This window comes from Echinops telfairi, unplaced genomic scaffold, assembly GCF_000313985.2.
Source record: "Echinops telfairi isolate 266 unplaced genomic scaffold, ASM31398v2 ScPeMD7_3533;HRSCAF=4204_0, whole genome shotgun sequence".
Lineage (NCBI taxonomy): Eukaryota > Metazoa > Chordata > Mammalia > Afrosoricida > Tenrecidae > Echinops > Echinops telfairi.
Window position 1 is genome coordinate 65277069 of NW_022107431.1, and position 15504 is coordinate 65292572.

A 15504-nucleotide genomic window follows, 5' to 3' on the forward strand; every position below is an offset into this window, starting at 1 on the left:
TCTTTCTTGGTGGGGAATGCCTCTATGCAATCTGAAAAAGTATCTACAAAAACTAACAAATACCTGTAATTTCATTGCCCTGGCTTAATTTCTGTGAAGTCAACTTCCCAGTGCTTTCCTACCTCGCATCCTCGCTCCCTCATTCCCAGAGTGTTGAACATGAGCTGGTTGAGCGGTTACCTGTAGGAAGTTTTAACTAGCAGTCTCTGCTTCTGCTGTCTTGGCGAGCAGAGTTGGGGGTGGTAGCGGATAATCTAATTGGACTAGTCCAGCTAGCTCACTGAAACCTAGATGTGCATAAGTGTACAGTTGCTTTATGAGTCTTTACTGTCACTTTCTGGTTTTACATAGTGGCTCTCAGGTAGTATATACCTACTGTTCCTTTTTGGGTGATGCTCATACAGGCGGTGTGCCTGAGGGATATAAATCATTGCTAGGGTTGTCAGTAAAGGAGGTTTGGGCAGGTAAAGCACAGCCAGTACCAGATCTGTTCTTAAATGTGTGGCTGAGGTGATTCATCTGTCTTTCAGTTGCCTAAGGCAATTGTTTTGATGACCGGGACAATGCATAACAGATACTTTACTAGGTGTCCACATGGCTTCTGACAGCTGCAAAATTTCTTTTTTCTTTTTAATTTCAGTCTCTTTCCAGGTCAGCAAACCTCTTTCTTTATACAATAACCCATGAACATGAGGCATGCCGAACACATCCCGGTTAGCAGTCCAAATGTTTACTCTCTTACCTTCTGTCATTTGGAGAGCACTAGTAAGAGCAATTAATTCTGCTCACTGTGCCGAGGTCCCAGGTAGTAAGAAGTCAGACCACACTACAGAGTCATCGCTGACCACTGCAGCTCCACCCATCCAGACTCTGTCTTTGATGAAAGACCTCCCATCTGTGTAGGGTAGTGATTCTCAACCTTCCTAATGCCGTGAACCTTTAATGCAGTTCCTTATGTTGTGGTGGCCCCACAACCATAAGATTATTTTTATTGCTATTTCATAACTTTACTTTTGTTACTGTTATGAATCGAGCGACCCCTGTAAAAGGGTCGTTGGGCTCCCAAAGGGTCATGAACCACAGGCTGAGAACTGCTGGTGTAGGGGTTGAGTTCAGGCTTTCCAAGCGGACTGTCGCTCAAGTCAGGCCATGTACTCTAGGACAACTGAATTATGTCACTGCACTTGTGGGCTAGAATGGCCTCTGGGTCAGCCTTGGGTAGCAAGGTGGCTGGATTTAGTCAGAGGGCTGCTAAAAATGGTACTCTGGGATGGTCCAGGAGCAAAGCCTGATACTGAGTTAGGCATGTGTTAGAGATCCATTGGGCCAGAAACTGCCGCAATAGGCTTTCTACTGCATGTGGAATGCTGATATCCAGGTTTGGGCACCATGATCATTTATCAGCCTCTCTTACTAGTACAGCAACTTCCACGAGAGTTGAGAGGCAGAACAGCCATCCAGCCCCAACAGGGTCTAGTTTCTTTGAGTGGTAGGCTGCTGGTTTTTGTCCAGGGACCTAGCTTCCGAGCCAGCAATCCCTTCCAGATCCCCCTCCTTTCTCTTACAAAGAGCAAAAACTTTTTTGTGGTATCAGGCAAAGCAAGAGCAGGGGCAGAGAGAAGGGCCTTCATAAGTTCCTTAACTTCCTGCTGAGAAACTGGAGTCCAAGTCTAACTAATCATTCTTGGCATCCTTCAGAGTCTCATACAGTGGCCTAGCTAACTGCAAAACCCACAGCTGCTAGAGGATTTCTCTGAACATGGTAGGTGCTTTCCTGAACTCTTTGTGGAGTCGAGTCCATGTTCACTACCAGCTGGTCATTCCAAGTATGTCCATTGAAAGGAAAAATTAGACTGGCATATGTAGGCCAGGGGGATGCTAAAAAAAGCATCTTTCGGGTCCAATACTGTTTGGTACAGAGGGATGTATGGTTTCTACTCTTTTATTGACTTCTCACAAGTCCTGGACTGGGTGGTAATCTTTGGAATCAGGTTTCTGGACTGGCATAAGCAGATTATTCCATAGTGACTGGCAGGGAATTATAATTTTAGTGTCTGCCAAGTGGTGAAAGCAAGTGCTGGGCTTGCTCAGGTTTTTAGCTGAACCACTACTGGAGGCACGTTGGCTGCAATCCCAGGGGGTGTTCTCTTCTGCCCAACCCCCCCGTGACTTCAGCCAATAGTCTTCCTTCATGGGCTCCCGAGGAAGGCCCAGTGACTGTCAAGAGATAACTGTCTTTCAAGGGAAGAGCCACAGAGATCCTGCAGTGGGCTTCTTCTTTATGCTCACCTAAAACTATAAGGGTATGGCCTGGTTGAAATCTGATCACACTCTTCAGTTACAGTAAGTCTCTGCCCAGAACATGATAGAGGCAGTTTGGCGTGAGAAGGAAAGCGTGTTCAACCTCATCTTTTCCCAGATGTGCTTTCCTCCCTGTAGTCCAGCAGACAGTTTCTAACTTGCCTGTTGCTCCGTGAATGGTAGTCTTCTTTCTTGCCTATGGGGCCTGCTGCTTCCTTGAGGACTGAGTGGGTGACCTCTGTGTGTACAAGGAACGTGACAAGCCTGTTCCTCAGTTTCAGGGTTATCATCGGCCCGGGGGACAGTGGTGCCCTGACATCCTCATTCCAGTTCTAAGACTGGAATGGGTGGTGTCTCTGCCTGGTGGGGCTGACTTCCTCACTGAGGTCATTTTGGGAAGTTGGATTTCCAGTGTCTCTCCTCTTTGCAATAGGCACATTGGTTATTGCCTAGTGGTTTGCATGTGTCCTGTCTCTTCTGTCTTCCTGGCCCCAGACAGGGTTCTGGGCTCCCCACTCTCATGGTAAGGATTTGGGCCATTGTCTTTGGTTTGCTTCTCTTCCAGTGGGTCTCTATTATGTTTTTCTGCTATTTCTAATAATTGACTGATATTTCCCCCCCACAAATCCTTCCACTTTCTGTAGCTTTTTCCTAATATCTGGAGCAGCCTGGGATACAAAAGCCACATTAACAACCTTTTGGTTATCCAGCACCTCTGAGTATATTGGAGTATATAGCACATAAGTATTAAACTCTCTAAATATGCTGCTGGGCTGTCATCTTTGTCCTGAATTACACTGGTTGCTTTGGTCAAATTAATGGAACAGTTACTGCCTCTCAGAGACCACTCATCAGAGTCTGGCAGTAGGTGAGGAAGCATTCCCTACTTTCAGAGTGGTTTGGGTCCCAATCAGGGCAGCACAAAGGGAAAGAAGATTCCAACTCCTGGAGTTCAGGCCCTGGCTGCCCGTCTGCTCTCAAGACCTGTTTCTAGCTCTCCCTGTGAATGCGATTGCATTCCTTGGCTGTAAAGAGAGTCTGGAATAGTTGTTGCCAATCATCACATGTTAGCTGGTTAGCAGCAAAAATAGATTCTACGAGTGAGATGAGCCCTTGCAGGTCAGTGTAAAAGGGTGGGTTTTGGTTTTTCCAATTGAAAAGGTCAGAGGTAGAAAAGGGAGCATAGATCATGAAAGGGCATCCCTGTTGGGCTCCCATAGGAGGAGCTCTCTCATGCAGAGGTAGAATAGTTGCAGTTGGGAGGCTCTGGTTATCACATGTTCCATCGTATGGGATGGGGTTTAGGATCAGGGGGGTCTGGCAACCGAGTCTGGGTGCCTGAGGGGTTCGAGGGTGGATTGGTCCTCCTGGGGAAAGAACAAGGGGGCAGAAATTCTTTGGGGTTATAGTTTTGAAGGACAGGGACAGGATTTCCTTTAGGTTTGGAACAAGTGTTGGTGTGGAGGGCAGTAGGGATAAGGACCTGGGGAACAGAATTTACCCAAGGGGTTTTGACTCCGAAATATAAATCCACAGGGTGATGTAGATAGTTGGTCTGGATCTCCAGCCATACCAGGGATCCGACCTAAAATAAGAGCATGCATAGAGTAACCCAGAGAAAGATTGAGAGTCCCTTCAGGAGGCCATCCAAGATCAAACAATGACCAATCATTTGGAGCAGAGTTTCTGCAAGGTACTGTGATTGACTGTCTCCCCTTCTTCCATAGAGGCTGATGGGCCAGCATGAGATTGAGTGGGGAGGACTAATGTTTTCCTTGGTTTAATCCAATCCCTTTGGAGGAAAAGTGATGGCCACAAGAGAGACAGACACTAAAACACAGAACAAATGGAGGCACCTTAAAACTGAACAGATTACCGGGGGCTCTATGCATGTGGTATCAGGGAGTACCGGGATGCCGGGCTTCCACAGCATCCTGCACCTTTACACAGCAACAGAAAGTGTACTCTTCAGGAACAGAAAGGTAATTTGGCCCAATAAACCACTATTTTCTCAGTGGGACCTCCAAATGTTCAATGCATGTCTTTGGATAGACAAAATGAACAGAATCCACGATCAGTTTAGAGAGATTTGTTGGGTTCTAAACCCAGACTCAGTGCAGAGGGACCACATCATACTCTGTAAGTGCGAGTGTGGACCCCGAGCTTTGACCGGGGACAAGCTTTTAGAGGCATACAGTTTATTGGGTCACACAGATGTCTTTCCAAAGAATGCGGAACTCTGCGTTATCTTTTAGCGTGCACCAGCAGGTGTTTTTGTAAGCAGCTGCAGGGTACAGAAGCAGAACATTTTGCACGTAAGCCGACCTTTACACACGCTTGGGAATGTCCTGTTTTCTACAGTTCTTATCCCCAACCCAGAGCAATTTTGACTTCCTTATCACAATCCGTTCTTGATGTGAGGTTACTTCTACCCAATCACCTGTCCTATGAGTGTGTATTTAAAAAAATAAAATATCTTATGAATTTAGTCCACTATTTTTATTTTTATTTAATTTTTGAAAATCATTTTATTGGGGGCTCTTATTGTAACTATTATAGCAATGCATATATCAATTCTGACAAGCACATTTGTACATATGTTGCCATCATCATTTTTTAAATCATTTTATTGGGGGCTCATACAATTCTTATCACAATCCATACATACATCAATTTTGTAAAGCACATTTGTATATTCGTTGCTCTCATTATTCTCAAAACATTTGCTCTCCACTTAAACCCTTGACATCAGCTCCTTGTTTATCCCCACTTGCCATCATCAACTTCTAAACATTTTCTCTCAGTTTGAACCATTGGTAGTAGGTCCTTTTTTCCCACTCCTTCCTCCCATACCCTTCCCTCCTCATGAACCCTTAATAAATTATACATTATTATTATCATATCTTACACCAACCCCGTCTTTGCTTCATCCACATTTCTCATATTCTTCTCCTTTGGGGGTGAAGCAAGGCTATACATAGGATATTGAGTGTGTTTCCTCCTTTTATCCTCCTTTCCCCCTCACCTTCTCCTACCCTCTTGGTATCGCTCCTCCAATTTCTGTGGCTGAGGGGTTTATTTGTCCTAGATTCCATGTGTGCTTGTCTGTACCAGTATACATGCTTCTGACTAGCTGAATTTGTAAGGTAGTGCTGGGGGCAAAATGTTGGGGTGAGGAACCCTTGAGGAACCAGAGGAAGATTGAGTGTATGGTCAGTGTTATACTGCACTCTGGGTGACTTGTCCCTTCTTTGTGACCCTTCTGTTAGGGGATGTTCAATTGTCTACAGATGGATTTTGGGTCTTCACCCCACCCTCCCTTATTCTCAAAAATGGGATTATTTGTTTGGGGTCTTCTGATGCCTGTTATCTCATCTCGTGGACATCTTTTGATCACACATGCTGGCATGGGCTTGTTGCTTCTCTGCTAGATGGCTGCTTGTTTAACTACAAGCCTTTTAGACCCCAGAAGCTATATATTTTTAATAGCTAGGAACCCTCAGCTTTCTTCCCACACTTGTTTATGCACCCATTTGTCTTCAGCAATCATGTCAGCAGGTGAGCATCACAGAATGCCAGGTTGTAAGAAAAAGTGTTCTTGCATTGAGGGAGGACATGAGAAGAGCCCCCAAGTTTATCCACTTCCTCAATATATTGCCATATAAATATATGTACATAGGCCTATACCACTACTTTATTAATTAATGTATTTATATATATACACAACTATGTTTCTACCTGTATCGATGGGTTGCTTCCTAGATCTTGCCTCTGGTGCCTTTTACTTTCCTCCTGCTCCAGTTTTATGCTCAATGTTCATTTGTCTTTCAGTAATTCCTCTCGACTAGATTACTGTTACTCCAACACCACCAGGGTCCCTGGGTAACCCTTCACCTTTTATTTTAATTACCTACTTGTTTCCCTGTCCATAGAATTGTTTGCACACCACCACCCCACCACCCCCTCCCACCTATACCTCCTTCAAGTCCCCCTGGAACCATCAGTCCTGTTGCTTTCACCTTTGGCTTGCTTCTCATGCCTATCTTATATAGGCAGGGGAAAAAAGCAAGAATGAAGACAAAACAAGAAGAAAACAAAAGATCAAAGGGGAGAAAAAACAAATGGAAAAGGAGAGAAAAGAAAAATTCATATATAATTCCAGGGCTGTCTGCTGACCTTTATGACTATCTCCCCACCAGTCTTGAGGATGTCTGCATGTTGCCCCTCCGAACTTGAAATCTATATTGGGGCTCTTCAGGGGATTCATGGCATGACTCCCTTCTTGGCTCACAGTATTCCCCCCCCCCACTTTTTTGTCTTTATTTAAACATTTTAAAAACATTTTTATTGGGAACTTTTACAGATTTTATTACAATCAATAATCAATTACATCAAGCATAATTTTACAAATGCTTCAACTATCAATAACAACACATTTTCTTTCTTCTTGAATTCCTGATATCAGCTCCTCTTTATTCCATCCTTCCCCCACCCTACCCCTCAGGAATCCCTATTATTATATTTTATTATTATTATGACTTTATACAACTATATATATTTAGCTGTATCTGACACTATCTAATAGATCTGTTCACCTACAATTCTGTTGTTCATAACCCTCGAGTGGGGTTATACTGACACCGTGGCTATCAGTTCCCCCTTCTTAAAGCCCCACGCATTCCCGTACCCTCAGGGAATTGTTATTCCTATTTCTATTTCTGAACGGTTTTCTATCTTGGCTTTCTTGCAATGAGCTATTTTAATCATATAAACAAACATACGCAGGTCTAACAAGATTAATTAGATAAAACAAAGACCATCATAGGAAGGGGAGGAGATATTAAAGAACTATAGCATAGTATGTGCTTCATCAGTGCATCATAGTCAGGCTTCATTGTCGCCCTACTGTGTGTGTCTAATTATCTTGCAGGTGGTTTGGGATTTCCACTTTGTCTGTGTTTCTTCACATCATTTTGATTGCTTGATTTTGAACTTCTGATACCTATTCCCATCAACAACTTATGATCACACAGGCTGGTGTGCTTCTTCCATGTGGGCTTTGTTGCTTCCCTGCTTGATGGATGCTTGTTTTACTTCAAGCCTTTCAGACCCCAGATGCTATATCTTTTAATAATCCATCACCATCAGTTTTCTTCACAATTTCTTATGCATCCACTTTTTCTTCAGTGATTATGCCGCGAAGGTGAGTTTCATACAATGCAACATTATTAAAAAACTATTCTTGCAGTGAGATAAGGTTTAAGTAGATGCCCAAAGTCTTTCACCAACCTTGTTGTGTATGTGAGTATATATATACTTATATATCCCTATGATTATTATTTATATAATTACAAATATACATATCTATGTTTATACCTATACATGATTTTTTGCTTTCTTCTTATTTCCTGTTTTTCTTTTCTCCAACCCAACAATTATGTTTACCTACTCTTCACCTCTATGAATTCATCTCAGGTACATTTCAGTTGATCAATCACAACCAGGAAAGCTCCACCCTCCTCCTCACCTATTTTAGAGGCCTTGCTATTCCTCTGTCTTTGTCATTATTGGCTCACCACTTCCCTTCCCCTTCCTGCTACCCTCCCATTGTCCCATGGAACCAGTGTTCCCTCCACTGTGTCCTTAATACTGCTTACCCTACCTCTCTCATATAGAAAGACAACAAAAGAGAAAAACGAAACAAAAGAAAAAATATTATTACTTTTTTTAAAAAGAAAAACCATACAAATAGTTCCAAATCTGTTAGTCTGACCCAAAGTAGATGAGTATCTCTCTGTTAAATAACAAACAAGCCCTATTACATTCCCTCAGTCCAATCCCTTTTCTTTCAGGGTTCCATAGCCAGGGCCCGCTGACGTAACACAAGTTGTACCCTTTCGTCCTCAGTATTCACGAGCAGTTGCCGAGCCTCCTACCATTCCCCATTGCTCTTCCTGCAGTCAGGGATGGAGCGGTCTGGTTCCACTTCCCACTTGTTACAATTTTAGTCTATCAATGTGGCACACTGTGATAACTTCAGTACAGGTGCTATCTACATCTTTCCTCTTCTTCTACTTCTCTCTTTATTTTGATGATGTATGAATCATTGGGTTTGTTCTGGCTCTTCAGAGTGTCTATACCTCAGACCAGGAACTGTGCAATATGTGTATTTCCTCTCTGCCTATTCTGTTATTTGAACTTACCTCAGTGACCTCATGTTGTACTTTTCCTTTTGTGCTTGGCACACTTCACTGAGTAAATATCCTAAATTATTTCTGTGAGATGAGGTGCTTCATCTTTTCATCACTATTTTTTAGGGGTGCATAGTTCTCCACTGTGTGTATATACCAGAGATTTTTATTCCATTAATTAATTGATGGAAATTTGTGCTGTTTCCAATTCTTTGCAGTTGTGAACTGTACAGCAATGAACATATGAGCGCAGATGTATGATCGTGGTCTGTTTTTTATTTCTTCTCAGTATATGCCCAGTAGTGGAATTTCTGAGTAGTTAGGTAACTCAATTTCCTTCTGTTTTACGTATCTCCAAATCACTTTCTACAGTATCTGTCCATATCTACAAGAGCACCTGCAGAGGATGAGAGTTCCTATCTCACCACACCCCCTCCAACATTTGTTGCTTTCTGATATTTTGAATTGGGTGTTAGGTGTTATCTCATAGGTGTTTAATTTGCATTTCCCTGATGGCTAGAGATTGAGAACATTTTTCTCATCTGTTGATTGCCCATTCAGGCTTTTATTTATTCTGACTTTCTCAGTCAGATTTCCAGTTCTCTAGCATTAGGAATAATAAATTTTTAATAAATTGCTTATTTAACATCCTATACTACACACATAGTTTCAGATTAACAATAAGTCAACAAACACCCACATTTGACTGAAACTTTAATGACAATTTGGGTGAGGAATGTATGCTATCATCATTTTCTCCCTTGATTTTTATCACTACATTCTGTCTGTATTGTCAGAGCACATAGCCATTGTCTGCTATACATATATATTTAATTTCAAATTAATTTTAGTTTTAAAAATAAGCTCTATTTAATTTTCACCAACAGACTCGTGCTAATATCTCTTTAGACATTTGGAGTTTGTGAATTTGTTCTCTTATAATGAAGACCATAAGAATAACATTTCATGAATTGTTACTTGTTTTTAAAAGTATTTCTGCGCTTTCATGCTTGAAATCTAATTTTGCAGGATAAAAACCATTTGGTTCATGCTATCATTACTTGATTAGGTTAAATATGCTTTTCTCTTCTTTACTGGCTTAAAGTGCTACAGTCAGAAATTCTTATGATAACGTGATATTAATTTATTTACAGTGCTTTCTTTTTTGTGTGTAGATTTTCAGATTGTTTTTACTTTTTCTTTACATACCAGAAACTTTACTAGAACGTGTTTTGGCATAGATTGTAATGAGCACTGACATGCGAGGTGAGAGTCAAATTGGCCTAATGTACAGTTAACATACATGTTAACTCGACTGGGTCATGATTCTCAAGGTTTTGGCAGTTACGAAATGACATAGTCATCCTTGATTTTGTTATCTGATAGAATCATCCCTTCTATTTTTGCATGCCAATTTTGGCATAATGACTTCATCTTTGGAATCCAACTATGTAAAAAAGTGAGAAGTGAGTATGATGGCATAGATTGAGATGCTTGGTGGATATTTATTTTATCACACTTTCATTCTGTCTCATGATATTTTTTCTGGCCTTAGCTTTTTCCCCCTCATATTTTAGTAGAATTTACTTCGATGTTTTATTGTTCTTATTTGTGTGTGAAATTAGTTTTCCTGAACTTTGTTCAGAACAGCAGCTTGATTAATTTATATTTTCTAATAGAGCTCCTTTTTTGCTATATTGTAATGTGTATTTAAAATTTTTAGCCAGTTGCTTCCCAAGATTCCTACATTGGTTTCCTTCCTTTTGTCTGGAGTTTCTCACTTTTTGTCTCTGTTTGTCAAGATGTAATTTTAATTCCATTTCCAACACTGGGGGTCCTGTCCTGGAGGAGAGTCTTGACTTTTAGTTTTGTTACAGTAGGCCAAACAATTACCAAACTCAGAAGTTGTTCCAAAATTGTGCTCCTATACCTGCGATAGAGTTGGATTTTGTTTTGTTTTATCAACTTGGCTGAAACTGTAAGTAGATATTGGTGAAATCCAATCATGAGGTCAAAATCAGATGCCCTTCCTTGGCTTAGGGGTATGGCCTGTTTGATACATGTAAGAAATGCTGTGGGAAAGTGGTTATCTCTCTACTCATCATGCTGGGCTGGCTCTTGCATCTGGCTTCTTAGAATGGCAGTGCCCCAGTGGCTGGCATGCTGTCTGGAGACCTTGAATTTCCCCAATTCTGCCTCCGTTGGCCTGTGAACTTTCTGATTCCTGGTTCATCACTCTGGAATCTGTGTGAATTGAGAAGGGCCGCTCTCCAGCAAGCATCTGGACATGGACTTGAGTGCAATGGCTTGACCACTATGTGGCTTCTTGGGCCCCTTTCTTGATTAAAAAAAAATAGTTTGTATACATTTCTGAATGTCACTGGTTGTGTGTCTCTAGGAAAACCAGTGTAGCAGTAATTGCTACTATTTTGGAGCTCCCTAATGCTCAGAGGGATTGTTGTATATCTTGTAGCCTTGATTTTCATTTACATATGTCAACATACTGAAGGTCTTATTATATGCACCCACATCTGTATGTTAGGGTTCAAGGGGGTGCTTACTTTTGTTCTAAAGATTTGTTCATGGGGTTTTTGTTTTGCCATTTAGTTTCTTATTCTCTCTTTTAATGTTACAATATTGAAAATTCAAACTCTGTGTTTTCACTACTACTATCCTCATAGAATTTTCCAGATTCCCTTATATTATCCTTATCTTTTCAGGTAGGAGTTCAATTGACAATAATGAAGAGTGAGCTGAGCCAGGTACGGTGTGTGTGTCTATATTTGGGAGAGTGGAGTGCTGCTATTGACAATGTTGCTGTATATGTGTATGGGTAGAATCCAGTATTCTGATCTTTGACCATAAATAATGCTCATGATTGTGCATGGAAACATTTCCTTTGGTTTGGGGCTTGTGGCACTGTTTGGAAAATTTGTGTTTATTTTCAGGTATATCTTTGTCTCCCAGATGACACTAGCACTACAACATTGCTAGTTATTCTGTGAGAGCTTAATTTGCTTATGACTTTTTTCTCTCTTCACTAAATTTCTCAGCTACTCTGTTCTGGAAACAAACTAGAATTTTAGCTGCCCTTCGGTATTTCTTTTGAATGCCAGTTTAGCTCACTTTTCAGGAAAAGTCTGGATAGGTCCAATCCCTTTTGATACAATGTTCATTTAACCGTCAAACACCAGTTGATAAAATAAGTTAATCTTAGTTTTTGATAAAGACATTGGAAAATGGAAATGCTGGTTTTAATATCAGACAATTTTCTATTAACTCTAACGAATGAAAGATTTCTTATATCTATTTTCTACTGATATCATTTAATTGTGATTGTCCATCTTGGCAACTGGAAAAGGAATTGTTGAAATGCGACTTGTTTTATGATGACATTTAATGCCTATTTCCTTTTCCATTTCTACTACCGAACAGTTAGGTTGCAGAGCATGCAAACTCAACATGAGCCTAGACTAGCTCTGTAAGGTGAACAGTTGGAAATAAAATGCCCACAGTCACCAGAAAGGTATTAAATGAAAAAAGACCAAAATAGTCTCCAAACGCACTAGCATTGAATGGATTCTGACTTATAATGATTGTATAAGACAGGCTAGAACTACCCTTATGGGTTTTCAATGCTGTGAATCTTTCATGGGAACAGAAAGTTTCATTTGTCTCACCATGAACTGATGGGTTTGAACTGCTGACTTTGCAGTTAGTAGCCCAATGCTTAACCCATAGCACCGGGTTCTGAAGGCCACGTGGTATCAAATAAAGGTGAGTGGACGTTGAAATAATAATATTGACTTTAAACTCTTTGTAAAGTACTCTGAACTTAAACACCCCTTGACTGTTTGTTCAATACGAGTGTTTGCAAACCCTTGATTGTTGATTTAATGTTTAATATGCTTATGTAAAAAAATCCTTTAAATTTAATTAGCAGCTTATTAGTACATATATGATAAAAGACACTTTAAAAGAAAATTATTGGTAAATTGTTTTAACAAATAAATAAGTCCTTCTCATTATACTCAAAAAGACTCAGAAGTTTTTAGAAGACTAAATGAATGACAAGTCCTTTATAGAAACACACACACACACACACACACACACACATATATATATATATATATATATATATATACACTTTATTTTCATCAAGAAAGGTACAACCATATAACTTTTGGTCATGCTCTCAAGAAGGAAACCCTCCAGCAAACAGTCATACTTAAAGTAGGAGCAAATGCTCCCATTGGAAAAATTGATCATCCATAAAACCATTCTTCTTTTTGAATAAAAACCACATGTTCATTAAAAGTGAGGCTAGCACATTTCCAATCGCATGTCAGATTTTTGTGAACACTGCTGTCTCAACGGTAGCAAACACCCTATCTTGATAGACTGCAACTCTAACTGAATCAAATTTCCATGTGAGTATCCATTTCATGCTTTAAATTATCAAACAAGCTTTATGTCCTTCCTATGGCGGTCAGAAATGGAGGCTAATCATTTGAAATTCTGAGGCAGGCACAACAAAATCATACAGCTTTAAATTAATTTAGATAGCTGTACAAATTAATAGACACACACATATAATATCTGCAACACAACTTTTTAAAAATCTGGCTTGTAACAGGCAAACTAACTTGCACAAGCTGTCCAGTGTAACAGACCGGATTCTGATTCCTGAACACTGACATTGAAATCAGAATGTCAAAGCCGAGTCTGCTGTTCTGCCTTCCAGAACAACTTGACTCTGCCTCTTGATGGCCCCGAACACACATCCTTACAACTGCTGGAGTTGCAGGCAGGTCATCAAACATGCTCAAGTGTTCCTTCTCCATTACATTTTCCAACATAGCATTCTGCTTACCACTTTAGGATGACGTTGTTCCCGATGCAGCTCATTTCTCCTGGTGCCTCCAACTGCTCCCTAAACCCCACCCTATAAAATACCATGCTGTTGGGAGCTAATGTGGAGCCACTGTCAAGTTTTACTTTCTTCAAACCAGTGTTGAGTTGATAGATTATTTGTGTGCATGCCACAGAGCACAATGTTTTGATTCAGGCAGGAATTCTTTTTCCCAATGGGAAAAATAGATTCAAATAATTTGTGCTCACTGAAATCCTGTTTGTACAAAAAAACCCCCAAAAACCCCAAAATCAGTTCAAGTTACAGTCTACTGAGATAATATCTCTCTCTCTGGATTTGAATTATATCTCCATGCACCTTGCTCTAATACAGTGACTCCAAAATGTTACTGCCTAAAAGGCAGCTGTAATGCCAGGTGCAGTCCTTGATGAACATTATGCTCTTCTTAATGATCTCACTATTAGGACACCTGAGCTCCACTGACAAGGCAGTTGTTTTGTTGAGTGTGCAACACTGGCGATCGGTGCAGTCTTCACAGATCTTGAGATGGTAGGTTTCAAACTGCAGTGAAATGCAGCCAAGTAGGCGAAACTTGATAGGATGGGCAAATTTCATGATATGGAAGCACCTTTTGCCCTCCTCAAGAAAGACAAGGGAGAAGAAATCAATGAGTTTACACAAAGAGTAGCCTGTTTGGACTCTGTGTTACTAGAGAGTCTTAACTTTGTCTGACCTTTGCTTTTATTTTGAGGGGAGGAAGTTTGGGTTCATTTTCAGAAATAGACCCAGTCTATCTTAGGATGACTCAAATTGACTAACGCTGAAGAGGATTCTGTAGCAGAAAGCTGGTGGTTCCTATTACACAATATCACATTCCCTTTAACAAGCTCAATGGTTAGATAGTTGGAGGTGATAATCAGGCTCTAATAACAAGGTTTGTAAGGGACCTAAACACTGGACCTATCCACTCTCACTTTAAGAAAATTAGTGAATACAAGCAGAACATTAAGATACCTTAATTTCCTCCTCCACGTCAGCTTGGCAAGGCCTGTTGATGCAGAGGCAGTTCTGCTTTTCCACCGTGCAGTTGGCGTTGTCATTGGTAACCCGGGTGCAGATGCCCATCCCACATGTCTTGGAACAGGCGCTCCACTCTGTGATCTGGACCTGGCAGTTGGGTCACATCATCGTTGGGTCTGGGCTAACCATGTCTTTAATTTGATGAGCTATGAGGGAAAGGCACACAAAATCCAGCTATGATTTGAACATCACATTCCCCCCCCCTCTTGGCAAAGTTAGGAATTCTCCTGTGGGTTCACTATTTCTAACAGGAGTATATCACACAGGGGAATCGCAACAGTGACCTAGAGGGCGACAACTCACTTTCAAGGCTAGTGCTAACTGTTGTGAGCTCCTTGGCCTCATCACAAACCCACTCCTCGCAGCATTTCCCTGGAAGCTTGACCTACTGTGTGAGATTTTCCAATTATCTTGCAGGTGGTTTGGGGTCCCCACTTTGTCCATGCTTCTTCACATCAATTTGATTGCTTGAATTTGAACTTCGGATACCTATTCCCATCAACACCTTATGATCAAACAGGCTGGTGTGCTCCTTCCATGTGGGCTTTGTTGCTTCCCTGCTTGATGGCCGTTTGTTTATCTTCAAGCCTTTCAGACCTGAGATGCTACATCTTTTAATAGTCAGGCACCATCAGCTTTCTTCCCCACAATTTCTTCTGCACCCATTTTGTCTTCAGTGATCATGTTGCAAAGTTGAGTTTCATACAGTGCAACATTATTAAGACAAACTATTCTTGTAGTGAGGTAAGATTTAAGTAGATGCCCAAAGTCCATCACCTACCTTGGTGTGTGTGTGTGTATTTATACCTATATATATGAATTTATGATTTCTTCTTCTTTCCTCTTTTTCTTTTCCCTTTACACCTGCTCCACAATCATGTTTACAAATTCTTCACCTCTCAGAATTTCTCTCAGATACATTTCAATTGAACACAAACAGTAACATGAAATCCTCCTCATTGTCAATATTAGAGCCCATCCTATTCCCTGTCTTTGTCGTTATTGGCTCACCACTCCCTTCCCCCCTGCCTCCTACCCTCTGAGGGCTCCCTGGAACCA

The 15504-nt window shown here is 40.9% G+C and overlaps 1 pseudogene; it reads right to left on the bottom strand.

Moving 5' to 3' along the window:
* Positions 1-13665: 13665 nt before the first annotated feature.
* On the bottom strand, positions 13666-15324 carry LOC123522179 (annotated as a pseudogene).
* Between the last annotated feature and the right edge of the window lie 180 nt (positions 15325-15504).